We start from the raw sequence: 19,071 nt of genomic DNA, 5'->3' as shown, positions 1-19,071 counted from the left end.
CATTACAGTGGACTCTCGGGTTACGTACCACTCTGGATATGTAATCTTCGGGCTGCAAAAGCGGCAAACCCAGAAGCGTATTCTTCCGGGTTTCGCTGCTCATGCAGGCGCAGAAGCGCTCTAGTGTGCCATGTGCATGCGCAGAAGCGACACCTCTGGTTATGGATTTTTCAGGGTGAACATGGACCCCCAAAATGAATTAAATTCGTAATCAGAGGGTCCACTGTAATTAGCATTTTTCCTCGGGGTAGGCAAGTTTGGTTCTGCCAAAACTGGCAGAAATGTGTCAAGAGACACTTGCCAGTGTCAAGAGACAAAGATGCCAGTATGGTGCAGTGGTTAAAGTGTCAGACTAGGACCTGGAAGGCCTGTGTTCGAATCTCCACTTGGCCAGGAAGCTTGCTGGGTGACCTGGGGCCAGTCACTGCCTTTCAGCCTAACGTACCTCAAGGGGTTGTTGTTTGGGATTAAATGACAAGAAGGAGAACCATTTATGTCACCTTAAGCTCCTTGGAGAAAAAGGTGGGATATAAATGCAAGAAAACAAGCCTTAAGTTGAACATACAAAGTTCCTGAGTTTCTGCCTGCGGTTCCACATTCCCCCTTGTTCCCACCTTGCAGGAATAGACAGCTTTCAGTGATACCAAAGTCCAATTGCAGTTCAGTCTATACAGCAGAGACAGCTCTTCCAAGATGCGTCTGAAATAGTTTGTTCTTTTAATCTTTCCCCAGAACAAACAAGCTCTTTCTTTCCTAATAAACACTGAACTCTCTCATGCCTCTTACAAAGGAGGTTGCTTGAGCCAGAACTTTGATATGGCAGTTTACTACTCTCAGTCTAAGAAGGGTGCAGGCTTGAGATAAGGAGGGTTTAATGGGGAGCCCGGACCATCCCTTTTACATGCTAGTTGTCTCTTTCAGGGATTAGGAATCTTTGGCCCTCCAGATGTTGCCAGAATGCATTGCCCAACATCCCTGACTACAGGCTATGCTGGCTGAGGATGATAGGAGCTGGAGTCCACCAACATCTGGAGGACCACAGGCTTCTCATCCCAGCTTCAGGTTTTATCAGCTGCTCCTATCACTCCAACATTTTTCAAAACTGCTTCTTAACATACAAATATTCCACACCACTTCCTACAACCTTGAAGTTCTGCCCTAGGAAAGCTCAAATCTCAGTGGTCAGACTAAATGCGTAAAGTTTTTTAATACAGTGGTACCTCGGGTTAAGAACTTAATTCGTTCTGGAGGTCCGTTCTTAACCTGAAACCATTCTTAACCTGAAGAACCACTTTAGCTAACAGGGCCTCCCGCTGCCGCCGCGTGATTTCTGTTCTAATCTTGAAGCAAAGTTCTTAACCCGAGGTACTATTTCTGGGTTAGCAGAGTCTGTAACCTGAAGCGAGGGAACAAGTAGAGGGAAGGACAAGGAATACAAGAGATAAAAGGCTAGGAAAGGCAGCCATAGAAGAAAGGAATACTTAAAGGACTCAATTTGTCATCCGGTCCTAGGAAGCTCTAAGCAAGTCAGAAGGGAAACTAACCAAGGCAAGTATCATTTTGAATACTTAAATGCCTGCTCATTTTTTTAAAATATGAATCAGAAGCACTAATTGCTGAGAAGCAGATGTGGGTGGCAGGAGTCAGAACTAGGTCAATTTTAGCATTGCTTTCACTTCAAGGGAAAATACATGAAAAAACTTGTTATACAGAATTATGGATTAGCAAGCATATTGAGAGCAAAAGCAAATAGGATCCTAGTCTGCTTGTGGAGTTTTCCATTACAATTAAAATATTTAACAATCAAGTTCACCTCCACGATATAATACAGATAATATTTATTTAGCTGAAGCCATTGCACGGATATGCTTCCATCAAAGAGTGGGGGGGAAGCATCCTGCCAAAATTGTCCCATTCAGAATTACACGGGTGGCGCTGTGGGTTAAACCACAGAGCCTAGGACTTGCCAATCAGAAGGTCGGCGGTTCGAATCCCCGTGACGGGGTGAGCTCCCGTTGCTTGGTCCCAGCTCCTGCCAACCTAGCAGTTCGAAAGCACATCAAAGTGCAAGTAGGTAAACGGCGTTTCCGTGCGCTGCTCTGATTCGGCAGAAGCGGCTTAGTCATGCTGGCCACATGACCCGGAAGCCGTACGCCGGCTCCCTCGGCCAATAAAGCGAGATGAGCGCTGCAACCCTGGAGTCGGCCACGACTGGACTGGTCAGGGGTCCCTTTACCTTTAACCTCCTGGTGCTGGTGGTAACTGAACTCCAAATGGCACCAGGTTGGGGAAGACTAGACTTGTGGTTCCCACATTTCTTCCCAAGAATCTTCCCAATGGATAATAAGGATGTAAAAGCAGGACACTCTCTTTCAGAAGGGCCAATAGACTGAGGGAAGCACGTCCTCTGGAGGCTAGGGCCAGTGCATTCCAACAAGTCAGAAAAGAACTGTGCCCTCATTCAATCAAGGTCTTCGGCTTGATTAAACAGCACGCTCTACTACTTGATGCCTTTCCCCCAGAGGCATAGCTGAAGCTTTCGGCTTGCGGTAAACGGATTCCCCTAGCTATAGGGAACAAGAGATGCCCAGAAATTTCAAATCGCACCTCCATTTCAGAGTGCAGAAGCAACCCTACTGGAAGTGGCGCTTCTGTTTTACGGCTAATAATGACCGATGGACTCATCCTCCATGAATGAGCCAATCCTCCCATTTAAGCCCTGGAAGTCGGAAGACATTTCCACATCTCACGACAGTGAATCCCATAAATTAACTGCACGTTGTGTGTAAGAGGGACTTCCTTTCGCATGCCCTGAACTTACTGCCAATTAATTCCACTGCACAACCCCAAGTTATGGGATAGAGACACCTCTACCACACCACCTACTGTATTTTTTGCCCTATAGGACGCAGTTTTCCCCCTCCAAAATTGAAGGGGAAATGTGTGTGCGTCCTATGGGGCGAATGCAGGCTTTCGCTGAAGCCTGGAGAGTGAGAGTGCACCGACCCCTCTCGCTCTCCAGGCTTTGGGCTATCCGCAAGCCTGGGGAGCCCGTGGGAGTTCCCGCAGGGCTCCCTAGGCTTGTGGATAGCAGCCTGCTGCCCGAAGCCCGGGGGCGCAGCGCTGCACACCCCGGGCTTCGGGCAGATATCCGCAAGCCTGGGGAGACCGGCGTGACTTCCCGCCAGGCTCCCTAGGCTTGCGTATAGCAGCCTGTTCTGGGGGCTGAGGTCGGGGGAAGCTCGGGCTTCCCCCGCCCCAGCCCCGCACCTGGGGGGGGAATATTTTTTTTTCTTTATTCCCCCCCCCAAAAAAAAAACACTAGGTGTGCCCTATGGGCCGGTGCGCCCTATGGGGCGAAAAATACGGTATTTTTCTAAGCTAAAAAGTCCCAAGTTTTGTAACCGTCCCTCATAGAGTCGTTGCTCCAGCCCCCTAATACATTTGGATGTACTTTCCTGCACCTTTTCCATCTCTACAACATTTTTTTTTACAGGTGGGACACGTGCGCAAGCAGTACCCACTCTGCGACGTGCCATATCACACATTTTCCTGGCACAAGTGCCCCTCTGCTCTTCTATAATCCTCCTATAAATCTGGGTTCAAGTCTAGAAGCGGAAAATTATGGGCAGTAAAGGTGTCTGGAAATTTACTACCCTTTAAATCTGCTACACCTGACTTTCGGCAGCAAGGTGTGCAAAGGGACACGTCCGAGAGGTTGCTTTTGCGTGCGTGCAAAGGATGCGCAGCTGCATGGAGTGTCACCAACTTGGACATGCAAACAACACGTGAAGTCACCTTAAAGGAAAAGGTAAAGTGACCCTGACCATTAGGTCCAGTCGTGACCGACTCTGGGGTTGCGGCGCTCATCTCGCTTTATTGGCCGAGGGAGCCAGCGTTTGTCCGCAGACAGCTTCCGGGTCATGTGGCCAGCATGACTAAGCCGCTTCTGGCGAAACCAGAGCAGCGCACGGAAACGCCGTTTACCTTCCCGCAGGAGCGGTACCTATTTATCTACTTGCACTTTGATGTGCTTTAGAACTGCTAGGTTGGCAGGAGCAGGGACCGAACAACGGGAGCTCACCCCGTTGCGGGGATTCGAACCACTGACCTTCTGATCGGCAAGTCCTAGGCTCAGTGGTTTAGACCACAGCGCCACCCGCGTCCTTACGTGGAGGCAAACTAGCCTAGCACTCTCAGATGACAGGCAGTGGCTCTCCACTGAGGTCTTTAGCAGCCCCGCTAGTGAAATTCTTTTAATGGGAGATCCTTGAAGGGCAGGCAACGCATGTGAGCTGCTTCAGAGCTATGGCACCCTTGCTGATGCCCATTTCACGTATGCACTACAATTGAAAATGAAGAACAAGCATACATATATAGGGGGGAGCAGCTGAGTGCGGGATCAGCTCTCTCCAGCAACTTGAGTTCAAGTTGATTTCTCTAACTCACATACGCTTCAGGCTCACCTTGTTTAAAAGAACCACAAAACACAGGGCACACATGGATTCAACAGAATGCCCAATCCTTGCCTTATTTCAGCAGCTGGCCTTGTACAGGGCAGAAAGGGAGAAAATGGGCTTCCTGACAGCACAGAGAGAGAGGTGGTTGCTAATATGGAAAGAAACGAACAGGAGAGGATAAGCCCAACCGTAGAGTTCAAAATGGTTCACATCCAGTATTCCTGCTGGGGGAGCTCAGGCAAACCCTTTGACAACAAGCTGGATTGGGTGGCCCCTGGAGCAGATTTTGGGGGTGCGTGCTAAGCTGCAGAGTGGGGAGGAAAGTGAAGTTTCATTTCTGCATGCAAAGGCCTGTTCCACTCAGACTATGCACAGCCCTGGATACAACCCAACAGTGGGTCATGTACAGTGGTGCCTCGCAAGACGAAAAGAATCCGTTCTGTGATTCTCTTCGTCTAGCGGTTTTTTCGTCTTGCAAAGCAAGCCCATTGAAGGATTAGCGGATTAGCGCTATTAGCGGTTTATCTGCAGATCGGATCAGCTGATAAGCGGCTTAGAAAAAGGGGGGGGAGGGAAAAAAACCAGCAGGAACTTGCAAGACATTGTCGTCTTGCGAAGCAAGCCCATAGGAAATTTGTTTTGCGAAGCACCTCCAAAACGGAAAACTCTTTCGTCTAGCGAGTTTTCTGTCTTGCGAGGCATTCGTCCTGCGGGGCACCACTGTATATGCTTTTATAGTTTCCCTGGTGGAAGCATTAAACCATTTCAAAGCCCTTCCCTTGGACCTAGTAACAGGAGATGCTCAACGACTAATATTTCAACTGGCCGGCTTTTATACATCGAACTGGGCGGCGGCGGAGGTCATCTTCCTTTGCCTCAGACAGCAGAATGTCTTTGGCTGGCTCCGATGACAAGACTGCAGGTACCTGTTCAAACCGCCTACTTCTCCAAGACCACCCAGGAAGTTTCATGGCTAAGCCATTCTTCCCCAGAAACTAATTATAGGTTATGAACAAACACTCAATTGAGTCAATGATGACAACAGGAAAGCAAAAAGCAGCTGGTGAGATGAGACTCTGACCCACGGATGTAGTTAGCCCTAGAAGAGGTCCTACTGTGACCCACAAGGGCATTTCTGCCAAGACACACACAACTGTCCCCCTAAATTTTATGTGGCACCAGGTATGGGGCAGGCAAGGTGTGACCGCCATCACTTTGGCATACATTTGCAAGCCGTTTGTGCTTGCAGACAGGGTTCAGAGGCAAGTCCTTTTCCAGAGGTGGCTTTTTAAAGAGAATGGTGCTATGTGACCTACACACACATGTAATATACAATACCTAAAGTGCAATGGCTTTGGTCAACCTCTGTGACACGACTGCTGTGAGCACAGAAGGGGCTAGCCTGTTTACCCAGCTGCTCCCTTGATCTCTCCACTCAAGTCACCTGTTTTAATTGCTGTGCTATTTTAATGGGGGTTTTTATTGTGTACTTTAATTATGTCTGCTTATATTTTAAATGTTTATGTAACTGGTTTTGTATTGTTTATGTAACTGGTTTTGTGAACCACTGGGAAGCCTACTTTGGCGTTAACTGTTAAGTATGTGTGCGTATCTGTATCTCTGTGTATCATAATGTACACCTCCCCAAGTTTCCAGGAAAAGGGCAGAATATTCTCAAGCCAAACCACGGAAGCAGTCTGATGAGAAGAGATAAAGGAGGGGAGGGGAAAACCCTATCTGTTAGAATCACTGGCACTTATGCCGGTTTGAACAAGGATCAGTTGCCTACAACACACCATCTGAATTCAACCGCTTCTCCCCACTTCTTGAGCCAAAAGTGCAATCGATTTGGAATTAGGACTGACTCCAGCTTCCCCCAGCAAGAGAGAAGAAATATAGTTTCACAGCTCAAGTAACAGTGCAAGCCTAACTATGTCTACTCAGAAGGACTTTGCATTGTATTTAATGGGGCTTACTCCCAGGTAAGTGGGGTCAGGCCTTCAACCTTAAGCATTAATAAAAGAGTATGAGAGAATACATATGTATAAGGTGCAACAGTTTAGCGATTAATGCAGACCTGAAATCTGAACCTTCCTACTCCATCCTTCCAATTATTTGCCTCGAAGTTAATGCAACAGACTGTTTTTAGTTCCTGCTAAATTTGGACTCTTCCCCTCATGGGACCAATAGGTATTTAAGAGGAGTAACCACACATGGTTAGCAGCTTTGAAAACAAATGAACACTGTTAAACTAGAGGGCCCTTATCTGAGCTTTTGTGAAAAGTCATTTTTCACTGTCCGTGTCACAAGACACAGTGCATCATGAAGCCTGACATCTACCAGTCTTCACCCACAAGTCTGAGTTTAAGAACAAAACTCAGCAGTGGCGCTGTTGTTGAATCACATCCTGTTCGCTCACCCAGTTTTAGACTGTGCATGATTATTCCTCAGGGCAACATATGTCTGGCCAACTCATTTATACTATATTGCCAGAAACAACCGAATCCCCTCACTTTAAAAATAAATGACTGACCCTGTGTCAATATTAACTGACTTGTGTCAACAATAATGGCTGGCCTGTGTCTTCCTTGTAGTAACTCAGTGTTTCCCAAACTCGGGTTTCTAGCTGTTTTTGGACTACAATTCCCATCATCTCTAGCTACCAGGACCAGTGGTCAGGGATGATGGGAACTGTAGTCCAAAAACAGGTGGAGACCCAAGTTTGGGAGACTCTGTGGTAACTATTTAAAAACAATTTTGTATTGGCAATGCAATAATGCAATCCTTGCTGTAAGGATGGCATTCAAGTTATTTGCTAGAAAATCTGAGCAACCTTCTCACACAAACATTTTGCAAGATGGTAGCTGGATAAGAGAAATACAGTACATGCACTGGGATTAGTTTTTAGTTCCTATTCATGAAGCATTACACACACACACACACACACACACACACACACACACACACATATATCCTTCACACAGAATGTAACATCACAAGGCTCAGATGGAAAAGAAAACACTGAAATGGGCAGATTTGTGCTCCACAACACACAGGCTCCCTCCTAGGTCAGACCAAAGGTTAATCTAGCTCCTCATGGTTTCCCAAACTTGGGTCTGCAGATGTTGTTGGACTACAATTCCCATCACCCCTAGCCAGCAGGACCAGTGGTCAGGGATGATGGGAATTGTAGTCCAAAAACAGCTGGAGACCCAAGCTGGAGAAATCCTGATCTAGCCCAATATTCTGTTCCCAACAGAACACCCCTGAGGAAATCACAGGCAACCTACGAAAATTATGACTCTTGCCTGTTTCTCCCTGGCACGTGGCATTCAGAAGTACACTGTTCCTGTATTTCAGACGCGGGGCAAGAGTCCTGTACACCTGGAGGCCTAGAAATAAGGCACAGCCTTGTTGCTTAAAGTGTTGAAACAGAAGACAGGATTTAGGCTTCCATTCTAAACGCACTTACCTGGAAATAAAACCCCACTGGTAACACCTGGCCTTGTAAAGTCCAAGTAAACATGCTTTAGACTGGGTTGCAAGTGTCACATGCTAAACAAGAGTCATCCCTATCTCTTTACTTTTCCCAGAGTGCCCTCTTCTGCCTCCCCAGACCAGAATAAAAATCTGGGATGGACTCCCAGGCAAGGCTTGGTGCATTATTCAAGAATACCATCTCTAGGAGTATTCGCTGGGGGAAGGAGAGGAAGGGGTGGAAAGGATCAGGCCACTTAGAACTGGAAAGGAACATGCCCTCCGGTCACGCTGACTTGCAACTCTGTTTGGTTTGGAAAGAGATGCTCCCCTTCTCTCTTGCTTTCCCTTCCTCCACTGATTTCACTTGAGATAACGACCCACGTGAAAACGCAACCTTGCAATCGTATCAGCAACCTTCCACCCCTCCAAACCAGGCGCCTGAGGATATTTGGATAGCAGTAAAGCTCCTATTTTCAGAGCAAACCACCAGAAAAAAAACATGCCGGGTTTCATCCAAGAGCAAGGGCGAGGGAGTTGTGCAAATGATTTCAGAAGCAAATGGAGGCCAGAAGCAAGCAAGCGCTTCCCCGAAATGCACGCCAGCTCCTGAGGGTAAAGCATTTCAAAAGAGACGAGAAAGTGGAATGCAAAGTGGGAGACTCGGCAAGAATTGAATTTCCTTTGGAAACCACGTTCAGACAAGGCCAGTGTCCCGGGTCTTCTTCTAAAGCAAGTTTGGAGGCTCGCCTGGTAATCCTTGCATTAATTTAGACCACCACCCAGGAGTGGGAGAAAAAAAATAAATAAAAGCTCAACTGAGGTTCTTTTTTTCCATAATAAAAGCAGTGCCTCCTCCAAACATTGGGCTGGACAATTAGGCTAAGCAATCTTATTTTCCCTCCCCTCTTTGTCTCATTCACACGACCGGCTTGACCCCTGGGATAGCAAGACGCAGCAGAGGGTGACACGTGTGCAAACCTCGGCGGACAACGGCGCCCACCTCCCCCCCCTGCTGAAATGAGCCCCCCCCCCCATTTCAGCAACTGCATGCACGCCAGGGCGCCCCGCGCCCCAACTTGGCCGCCCCCAACCCTTACCTTCGCCGGCAGCACAGGCGCCTCCCGCCGCCTCCTGGCTCCATGGCTCAGCTCCATCAAGAGGCTTGGCCCCGCCCTCCGCCGGGCCGCGCTTCCCTCATTGGCTCGCCGTGAGGCCGAGAGGCGGGGGCAGGGAGAGAAGGCGCGCGGAGCTAGGAAAATGTAGAGTAGTCCGCGCCGGCGCGGCGCCTGCACGCTTTAGATTCGAGCTGGACTGGGGGATTCACACACAAGCCTGAACACAAGAGAGTTATTAAGATGAGCGTAAAGCGCTGTGGGTTAAACCACAGAGCCTAGGACTTGCCGATCAGAAGGTCGGCGGTTCGAATCCCTGCGACGTGGCTGAGCTCCCGTTGCTCGGTCCCTGCTCCTGCCAGCCTAGCAGTTCGAAAGCAGGTTAAAGTGCAAGTAGATAAATAGGTACCGCTCCAGCGGGAAGGTAAACGGCATTTCCATGCGCTGCTCTGGTTCTCCTGCCAACCTAGCAGTTCAAAAGCACACCAGTGCAAGTAAATAAATAGGTACCGCTCCGGCAGGAAGGTAAACGGTGTTTCCGTGCGCTGCTCTGGTTCACCAGAAGCGGCTTAGCCATGCCGGCCACATGACCCGGAAGCTGTACGCCGGCTCCCTCGGCCAATAAAGCGAGATGAGTGCCGCAACCCCAGAGTCGGCCACGACTGGACCTAATGGTCAGGGGTCCCTTTACCTTTTTAAAGCCTACAAAGGTCTGTATAGTTAAAGCTATAGTTTTCCTAGTAATGATGTATGGAAGTGAGAGCTGGACCATAAAGAAGGCTGAAGGGAGTGTGCTTTATAGTCAATACAACCAGTGGAACCTGTAGCTTTGCAGCTTTTCTGTGGGATGCCAGGACCACGTGTCCATTTTAGTTTGCTGTACTCCTCGGCAACATCTTTCTCTGTGTGTGCAACCACTGCTGCCACAGGTAACAAAAAAAATCAGCTTCCAGCACATCGCCATAAATAGTTGAAAAACAATATATGCAGTGACTTGACAGCTGCCGAACCTTTTAGACTGCAGTAAGACTTAGTAGAATACCACTCTCATGTGTGTGTGTGTGTGTACACACACTTTTACACACACACACACGTATATATATATATATCCATACATATATACACACACACATATACATATATACCTCATCACTGCAGATGGTGACAGCAGTCAAGAAATTAAAAGACGCCTACTTCTTAGGAGAAAAGCAATGAGAAACCTAGACAGCATCTTAAAAAGCAGAGACATCACCTTGCCGACAAAGGTCCATATAGTTAAAGCTATGGTTTTCCCACTACTGATGTATGGAAGTGAGAGCTGGACCATAAAGAAGGCTGATCGCTGAAGAATTGATGCTTTTGAATTATGGTGCTGGAGGAGACCTCTTGAGAGTCCCATGGACTGCAAGAAGATCAAACCTATCCATTCTTAAGGAAATCAGCCCTGAGTGCTCACTGGAAGGACAGATCGTGAAGCTGAGGCTCCAATAACTTTGGCCACCTCATGAGAAGAGAAGACTCCCTGGAAAAGACCCTGATGTTGGGAAAGATGGAGGGCACAAGGAGAAGGGGACGACAGAGAACGAGATGGTTGGACAGTGTTCTCCAAGCTACCAGCCTGAGTTTGACCAAACTGCGGGAGGCAGTGGAAGACAGGAGTGCCTGGCGTGCTCTAGTCCATGGGGTCACGAAGAGTCGGACACGACTAAACAACAACAAGCAATCTTGTGCATAGATGTTGGCTGCTTTGACTCTCCATGCGCAGCATGCATGCAGGTGTTGCAGCAGCTGCTACTTATTACTATAGTCCCGGACTGATGGGCACTGATCAAAGAGACTCAGAAGGTTTGTCTGCCTTTGCAATTTTCTACCTTCCCCCCTCCAGTGCTGAGCATACAATGAAGGTTGTGACTCTCACCAAACTGAGAGGGGTAGCTAATGCCGCAGAAGACAGAATCAGAATTCAAAATAACCTTAGCAGATTGGAGAACTGGGCCCAAGCTAACAAAATGAATTTCAATAGGGACAAATGTAAGGTTCTGCACTTAGGCAGGAAGAACCAGATGCACAAATACAATCTAGGTGTCCCCTATCTTATACTAGCAGCACATGTGAAAAGGATCTCAGGGTCTTGGTGGACCACAAGCTAAACACGAGTCAGCCGTGTGACGCAGCAGCTAAAAAAGCTAATGCTATTCCAGGCTGCATCAACAGAAGTATAGTGTCCAGACCAAGGGAAGTAATAGTACCACACCTGGAATACTGCGTCCAGTCCTGGGCACCACAATTTAAGAAGGATGTTGACAAGCTGGAACGTGTGCAGAGGAGGGCAACCAAGATGATCAAGGGCCTGGAAACTAAGCTTTATGAGGAGTGTTTGAAGGAGCTGGGTATGTTTAGCCTGGAAAGGAAGAGACAGAGAGGAGATGTGATAGCCATCTTCAAATATCTCAAGGGCTGTTACACAGAAGGGGGAACAAGCTTATTTTCTTCTGCTCTGGAGACTACGACCCTAACCAATGGATTCAAGTTACAAGAAAGAAGAGTCCAACTAAACATCAGGAAAAACTTTCTGATGGTAAGAGCTGCTTGACAGTTGAACGGTCTCCCTCTAGAGGTTGTGGACTCTCCTTCTTTGGAAGTTTTAAAGCAGAGGTTGGATGGCCATCCAGCATGGATGCTTGAGCTGAGATTCCTGCATTGCAGAGGGTTGGACTAGATAATAATAATAATAATAATAATAATAATAATAATAATAATAATAAAAAATAATATAATATAATATAATATAATATAATATAATATAATATAATATAATATAATATAATATAATATAATACCCTGCCCATCTGGCTGGGTTTCCCCAGCCACTCTGGGCGGCTTCCAACAGAATATTAAAATACACTAACCTATTAAACCTTAAAAGCTTCCTTAAACAGGGCTGCCTTCAGATGTCTTCTAAATAATATCAGATGTCTTCTAAATAAAATCTCTATGATTTTATTATTCCTTGGGCCAGCCCTAAAGGGAGGACACAATTGCTCTGACACTCACTTGTTGGAGTGTAAGTTGCATTGAAAGCAATAGAAATTACTTAGTTGATAGGTGCTGCTTGCATACTTCGCTCATGTTGAATTATGGTCCACATGCCCAGGACCGCAGGGCTAGCTTCTTTCCAGCACCAGCAATTAATATTTGATCTATAAACTTGGCGGCTCATCAGCATATCAAGATCTACATACAAGGTATTTGCTATTGTTGATTTACAAGCACATTACCATTTACTCCGGCTCCCATGCGCTCCCACCGCTGGTGTTTGAATGCAGAGTGCAGTTCCTTGAGAAATAGTGCCATTTGGTCCTATTTCTCCTCTCAACTCCTCTTCCATCCAAGAGGACAACGTAAGCCACATTCACATTACAGTTAAACTGAGATGTGTAAATTTGAGGCAGCTGTTGGACATGTGCAGAAGACAGTGCATGCTTGCGCAGACGACCTCTTCATTGAACAGGAGTTGGGAAGGTGGAGGGAAACAAATTAGGCAATGCACATCAGGTGTGTACAGCAATATGCAGATTAAGCTTGAAACACAATGGGGGGAAAACAGCCTTGCTGCCTTTTAAGCCACCAATGCATATATTGCTGGAGTCCTTAGAAGAAGAAGAAAGCGAAGAGAAACAGCTCTAAGTTGCTTTAAACCAAATCAAACATACTGTATTTGTCTATCTACCGTATTTTTCGCACCATAGGACACACCGGACAATAGGACACACTTTGTTTTAGAGGGGGGAGAACAAGAAAAAAAAATTCTCCCCCTCTCTGCCCAGCGCCCCTTCAGTGAAGCGGCAGGAGGCGCTGCACAGAGAGGGGGAGAACTTTCCCCCTCTTGTTTTCCCGCTCTAAAACAAGGTGCCGCTCTAAAACAGGCTACCTTGGAAGCCTGGAGAGCGAGAGGGGTCGGTGTGCACTGACCCCTCTCACTCTCCAGGCTTCAGGTTCCTTTCGACCTGCTCTTTGGGGCTGGCGGGGGGAAACCCACCACCAGCCCCAAAGAGCAGGTCAGGGAGCAGCGGAAAGGCGCAGCGGAGAGGCTCCTGCCATAGCCGCGCGTCACCTCTCCAGCCGGAAGAGCGCGCGCGGGGCTATGGCGTCTTCGCTCCATAGGACGCACACACATTTCCCCTTCATTTTTGAAGGGGAAAAAGTGCGTCCTATAGAGCGAAAAATACAGTAATCCAGCATTGTCTCCTCTTAACTGCCAGCAGTTCTCCCGTAGCCCAAAGGTCTTACCCATCACCTGCTATTTACCATGGTCCTTTTAACTGGATATTCTGTCTTTTGCAGCATTTTGTAAAAACCGAAACAGGGGTGAAGAAGCGTTATGAGAATTATAAGGTATAAGATATAAAATAAATGTACCAAGCAAACACATACATAAATATATGTGTGTATATTTCCTTCTTTGGAGGTCTTTAAGCAGAGGCTTGACAACCATATGTCAGGAGTGCTCTGATGGTGTTTCCTGCTTGGCAGGGGGTTGGACTCGATGGCCCTTGTGGTCTCTTCCAACTCTATGATTCTATGATTCTATATAAACCGCATGTCTGAAACAGTACAGGGGGGGAAAGTCCTGAAACCATTTTGTCCCTCCCAAATTGACATCAAATGTTTCTCTGCAAGGAGAGAGAAAATGGGAAAAACCTCCCCATTGTCTCTTTGCTCACAAATCCTGCCTTAAGGGCACATATAAGATATGAATAGGGCGAGCCTGTGACCTGGATGCAGGAATTAAGTATTTATCATCATAAAAGACTGACCAGGCTGTCCAGGTAAACCCATTAACAGCCAGGTAAACCCATCAACAGGTTTCTGTCAGACAGGATTCTGTTGTAGACTGCCCCTTCTCTGAGGTATGTATGACGTATGGGGGTGGTGGTCTTGGGCTCAAGAGTGGGCAATTCCAAATGTCTATATAAGTGCTTCGTCAAAAAAACGAAGATCATGGCCACTGGGCCCATCAACTCCTGGCAAATAGATGGGGAAGAAATGGAGGCAGTGAGAGATTTTACTTTCTTGGGCTCCATGATCAGTGCAGATGGTGACAGCAGTCACGAAATTAAAAGACGCCTGCTCCTTGGGAGAAAGGCGATGGCAAACCTAGACAACATCTTAAAAAGCAGAGACATCACCTTGCCAACAAAGGTCCGTATAGTAAAAGCCATGGTTTTCCCAGTAGTGATGTATGGAAGTGAGAGCTGGACCATAAAGAAGGCTGATCGCCGAAGAATTGATGCTTTTGAATTATGGTGCTGGAGGAGACTCTTGAGAGTCCCATGGACTGCAAGAAGATCAAACCTCTCCATTCTGAAGGAAATCAGCCCTGAGTGCTCACTGGAAGGACAGATCGTGAAGCTGAGGCTCCAATAACTTTGGCCACCTCATGAGAAGAGAAGACTCCCTGGAAAAGACCCTGATGTTGGGAAAGATGGAGGGCACAAGGAGAAGGGGACGACAGAGAACGAGATGGTTGGACAGTGTTCTCCAAGCTACCAGCCTGAGTTTGACCAAACTGCGGGAGGCAGTGGAAGACAGGAGTGCCTGGCGTGCTCTAGTCCATGGGGTCACGAAGAGTCGGACACGACTAAACAACAACAAGCAATCTTGTGCATAGATGTTGGCTGCTTTGACTCTCCATGCGCAGCATGCATGCAGGTGTTGCAGCAGCTGCTACTTATTACTATAGTCCCGGACTGATGGGCACTGATCAAAGAGACTCAGAAGGTTTGTCTGCCTTTGCAATTTTCTACCTTCCCCCCTCCAGTGCTGAGCATACAATGAAGGTTGTGACTCTCACCAAACTGAGAGGGGTAGCTAATGCCGCAGAAGACAGAATCAGAATTCAAAATAACCTTAGCAGATTGGAGAACTGGGCCCAAGCTAACAAAATGAATTTCAATAGGGACAAATGTAAGGTTCTGCACTTAGGCAGGAAGAACCAGATGCACAAATACAATCTAGGTGTCCCCTATCTTATACTAGCAGCACATGTGAAAAGGATCTCAGGGTCTTGGTGGACCACAAGCTAAACACGAGTCAGCCGTGTGACGCAGCAGCTAAAAAAGCTAATGCTATTCCAGGCTGCATCAACAGAAGTATAGTGTCCAGACCAAGGGAAGTAATAGTACCACACCTGGAATACTGCGTCCAGTCCTGGGCACCACAATTTAAGAAGGATGTTGACAAGCTGGAACGTGTGCAGAGGAGGGCAACCAAGATGATCAAGGGCCTGGAAACTAAGCTTTATGAGGAGTGTTTGAAGGAGCTGGGTATGTTTAGCCTGGAAAGGAAGAGACAGAGAGGAGATGTGATAGCCATCTTCAAATATCTCAAGGGCTGTTACACAGAAGGGGGAACAAGCTTATTTTCTTCTGCTCTGGAGACTACGACCCTAACCAATGGATTCAAGTTACAAGAAAGAAGAGTCCAACTAAACATCAGGAAAAACTTTCTGATGGTAAGAGCTGCTTGACAGTTGAACGGTCTCCCTCTAGAGGTTGTGGACTCTCCTTCTTTGGAAGTTTTAAAGCAGAGGTTGGATGGCCATCCAGCATGGATGCTTGAGCTGAGATTCCTGCATTGCAGAGGGTTGGACTAGATAATAATAATAATAATAATAATATAATATAATATAATATAATATAATATAATATAATATAATATAATATAATATAATATAATATAATAATATAATATAATATAATATAATATAATATAATATAATATAATATAATATAATATAATATAATATAATATAATATAATATAATATAATATAATACCCTGCCCATCTGGCTGGGTTTCCCCAGCCACTCTGGGCGGCTTCCAACAGAATATTAAAATACACTAACCTATTAAACCTTAAAAGCTTCCTTAAACAGGGCTGCCTTCAGATGTCTTCTAAATAATATCAGATGTCTTCTAAATAAAATCTCTATGATTTTATTATTCCTTGGGCCAGCCCTAAAGGGAGGACACAATTGCTCTGACACTCACTTGTTGGAGTGTAAGTTGCATTGAAAGCAATAGAAATTACTTAGTTGATAGGTGCTGCTTGCATACTTCGCTCATGTTGAATTATGGTCCACATGCCCAGGACCGCAGGGCTAGCTTCTTTCCAGCACCAGCAATTAATATTTGATCTATAAACTTGGCGGCTCATCAGCATATCAAGATCTACATACAAGGTATTTGCTATTGTTGATTTACAAGCACATTACCATTTACTCCGGCTCCCATGCGCTCCCACCGCTGGTGTTTGAATGCAGAGTGCAGTTCCTTGAGAAATAGTGCCATTTGGTCCTATTTCTCCTCTCAACTCCTCTTCCATCCAAGAGGACAACGTAAGCCACATTCACATTACAGTTAAACTGAGATGTGTAAATTTGAGGCAGCTGTTGGACATGTGCAGAAGACAGTGCATGCTTGCGCAGACGACCTCTTCATTGAACAGGAGTTGGGAAGGTGGAGGGAAACAAATTAGGCAATGCACATCAGGTGTGTACAGCAATATGCAGATTAAGCTTGAAACACAATGGGGGGAAAACAGCCTTGCTGCCTTTTAAGCCACCAATGCATATATTGCTGGAGTCCTTAGAAGAAGAAGAAAGCGAAGAGAAACAGCTCTAAGTTGCTTTAAACCAAATCAAACATACTGTATTTGTCTATCTACCGTATTTTTCGCACCATAGGACACACCGGACAATAGGACACACTTTGTTTTAGAGGGGGGAGAACAAGAAAAAAAAATTCTCCCCCTCTCTGCCCAGCGCCCCTTCAGTGAAGCGGCAGGAGGCGCTGCACAGAGAGGGGGAGAACTTTCCCCCTCTTGTTTTCCCGCTCTAAAACAAGGTGCCGCTCTAAAACAGGCTACCTTGGAAGCCTGGAGAGCGAGAGGGGTCGGTGTGCACTGACCCCTCTCACTCTCCAGGCTTCAGGTTCCTTTCGACCTGCTCTTTGGGGCTGGCGGGGGGAAACCCACCACCAGCCCCAAAGAGCAGGTCAGGGAGCAGCGGAAAGGCGCAGCGGAGAGGCTCCTGCCATAGCTGCGCGTCACCTCTCCAGCCGGAAGAGCGCGCGCGGGGCTATGGCGTCTTCGCTCCATAGGACGCACACACATTTCCCCTTCATTTTTGAAGGGGAAAAAGTGCGTCCTATAGAGCGAAAAATACAGTAATCCAGCATTGTCTCCTCTTAACTGCCAGCAGTTCTCCCGTAGCCCAAAGGTCTTACCCATCACCTGCTATTTACCATGGTCCTTTTAACTGGATATTCTGTCTTTTGCAGCATTTTGTAAAAACCGAAACAGGGGTGAAGAAGCGTTATGAGAATTATAAGGTATAAGATATAAAATAAATGTACCAAGCAAACACATACATAAATATATGTGTGTATATTTCCTTCTTTGGAGGTCTTTAAGCAGAGGCTTGACAACCATATGTCAGGAGTGCTCTGATGGTGTTTCCTGCTTGGCAGGGGGTTGGACTCGATGGCCCTTGTGGTCTCTTCCAACTCTATGATTCTATGATTCTATATAAACCGCATGTCTGAAACAGTACAGGGGGGGAAAGTCCTGAAACCATTTTGTCCCTCCCAAATTGACATCAAATGTTTCTCTGCAAGGAGAGAGAAAATGGGAAAAACCTCCCCATTGTCTCTTTGCTCACAAATCCTGCCTTAAGGGCACATATAAGATATGAATAGGGCGAGCCTGTGACCTGGATGCAGGAATTAAGTATTTATCATCATAAAAGACTGACCAGGCTGTCCAGGTAAACCCATTAACAGCCAGGTAAACCCATCAACAGGTTTCTGTCAGACAGGATTCTGTTGTAGACTGCCCCTTCTCTGAGGTATGTATGACGTATGGGGGTGGTGGTCTTGGGCTCAAGAGTGGGCAATTCCAAATGTCTATATAAGTGCTTCGTCAAAAAAACGAAGATCATGGCCACTGGGCCCATCAACTCCTGGCAAATAGATGGGGAAGAAATGGAGGCAGTGAGAGATTTTACTTTCTTGGGCTCCATGATCAGTGCAGATGGTGACAGCAGTCACGAAATTAAAAGACGCCTGCTCCTTGGGAGAAAGGCGATGGCAAACCTAGACAACATCTTAAAAAGCAGAGACATCACCTTGCCAACAAAGGTCCGTATAGTAAAAGCCATGGTTTTCCCAGTAGTGATGTATGGAAGTGAGAGCTGGACCATAAAGAAGGCTGATCGCCGAAGAATTGATGCTTTTGAATTATGGTGCTGGAGGAGACTCTTGAGAGTCCCATGGACTGCAAGAAGATCAAACCTCTCCATTCTGAAGGAAATCAGCCCTGAGTGCTCACTGGAAGGACAGATCGTGAAGCTGAGGCTCCAATAACTTTGGCCACCTCATGAGAAGAGAAGACTCCCTGGAAAAGACCCTGATGTTGGGAAAGATGGAGGGCACAAGGAGAAGGGGACGACAGAGAACGAGATGGTTGGACAGTGTTCTCCAAGCTACCAGCCTGAGTTTGACCAAACTGCGGGAGGCAGTGGAAGACAGGAGTGCCTGGCGTGCTCTAGTCCATGGGGTCACGAAGAGTCGGACACGACTAAACAACAACAAGCAATCTTGTGCATAGATGTTGGCTGCTTTGACTCTCCATGCGCAGCATGCATGCAGGTGTTGCAGCAGCTGCTACTTATTACTATAGTCCCGGACTGATGGGCACTGATCAAAGAGACTCAGAAGGTTTGTCTGCCTTTGCAATTTTCTACCTTCCCCCCTCCAGTGCTGAGCATACAATGAAGGTTGTGACTCTCACCAAACTGAGAGGGGTAGCTAATGCCGCAGAAGACAGAATCAGAATTCAAAATAACCTTAGCAGATTGGAGAACTGGGCCCAAGCTAACAAAATGAATTTCAATAGGGACAAATGTAAGGTTCTGCACTTAGGCAGGAAGAACCAGATGCACAAATACAATCTAGGTG

General features: G+C 46.8%; 1 protein-coding gene across 4 annotated transcripts in view; it reads right to left on the bottom strand.

Annotated features, from left to right (window-relative positions):
* Positions 1-19,071, bottom strand: part of SLC11A2 (solute carrier family 11 member 2) — an 80,827-nt gene that overhangs the window by 56,503 nt on the left and 5,253 nt on the right. The window contains exons 1-2 of one of the 4 annotated variants that reach the window (XM_082205748.1): positions 9,038-9,082; positions 7,769-7,932 (exon numbers count right to left, since the gene is read on the bottom strand). The exons of 1 other annotated variant lie outside the window; for it this stretch is intronic. The gene's annotated coding sequence lies outside the window, so the exon portion shown is untranslated. Of the gene's footprint in view, positions 1-7,768; positions 8,066-9,037; positions 9,113-19,071 lie in introns of those variants that run through there. 2 more of the 4 variants (XM_082205750.1, XM_082205747.1) reach the window with 2 other exon arrangements.

The sequence above is a fragment of the Podarcis vaucheri genome (genome assembly GCF_965113315.1).
Source record: "Podarcis vaucheri genome assembly, chromosome: 2".
Taxonomy (NCBI): domain Eukaryota; kingdom Metazoa; phylum Chordata; class Lepidosauria; order Squamata; family Lacertidae; genus Podarcis; species Podarcis vaucheri.
The sequence above is the reverse complement of the archived record's forward strand: the minus strand, read 5'-3'. Positions and strand labels throughout refer to the sequence as shown.